This window comes from Orycteropus afer, unplaced genomic scaffold, assembly GCF_000298275.1.
Source record: "Orycteropus afer afer isolate SDZICR_OR568_19922 unplaced genomic scaffold, OryAfe1.0 scaffold01011, whole genome shotgun sequence".
Classification (NCBI taxonomy): Eukaryota; Metazoa; Chordata; class Mammalia; order Tubulidentata; family Orycteropodidae; genus Orycteropus; species Orycteropus afer.
This window is the reverse complement of record NW_006922598.1, coordinates 265,642-266,744: the sequence shown is the minus strand read 5'-3', so window position 1 is coordinate 266,744 and position 1,103 is coordinate 265,642.

Here is a 1,103-nt window from a genome sequence, read left to right as displayed (position 1 = left end):
ATTAGCCAATGTCGTCTATACTTTATGTGCACAATTTGGTGTCATCCCTTTCCCCAATGTTATCATGCTGGTCACAGACTCTTTCCATACCATCCCTCATATTATCCAACTCAACGTGTGGCCCCTAATTAGTCTGAAATTATCCCTTCCCTTCACTCCCATCCCTGGTAACCTACAAAGTAAGTTCCCTTCCCTAAGCACACCCTTCTTTGACTGTTTATAGTAATAGGCTCATAGAATATTTGTCCTTCTGCGATTAACTTATTTCATTCAGCATAATGTCCTCCAGGTTTATCCACGTTGTGAGATGATATGCATATTCTTCATTATTTTTTAATGTAGCATAGTATTGTGTGAAAGTACTACAAATTGGTTATCCACTCATCTGCCAATGGACATTTAGGTTGTTTCCATTTCTTTGCTATAGTGAATTGTGCTGCGATGAACATGGGTGTGCATATGTCTGTTCATGTCCTGTCTCTCACCTCTTTAGGATATATTCCTAGTAATGGAATTGCAGGGTCAAATGGTATTTCTACTTTCAGCTTTTTAAGGAAATGCCATACTATTTGCCACAATGATTGTACCATTTTACAATCCCACCAGCAGTGCACAAGAGTTCCAATCTCTCTGCCAACTCACCAACATTTGTTATTTTCTGACCTGTCGAACTTTGCTATTATTTTTGGGGTGAGATGATAGCTCATTGTTGTTTTGATTTGCATCTCTCTAATGATTCATGATCATGAGCAATTTCTCATGTGTTTGTTGGCTGCCTGTATATCTTCTTTGGTGAAGTCTGTTCAACCCTTTTGCCCATTTGTGAACTGGGTAATTTGTCTTTTTGGAGTTGAGGTATTTCCATAGATTTTGGAGATAAGTCCTTTATCAGATATGTCATAGGCAAATATTTTCTCCCAACCCAAAGGTTTTTATTTATTCTATTACCCAGTATTTTTTGAGCAGTGAATTGTTCAGCTTCCACGTTTGATGTTTTTTTTCCTTGATCTTCCTATTACTAATTTCTGATTTTATAGCATTGTGGTCCAAGAAGATGCTTTGTAGTATTTCAGTGCTTTAGAATTTACTGAGGTTTGTTTTAT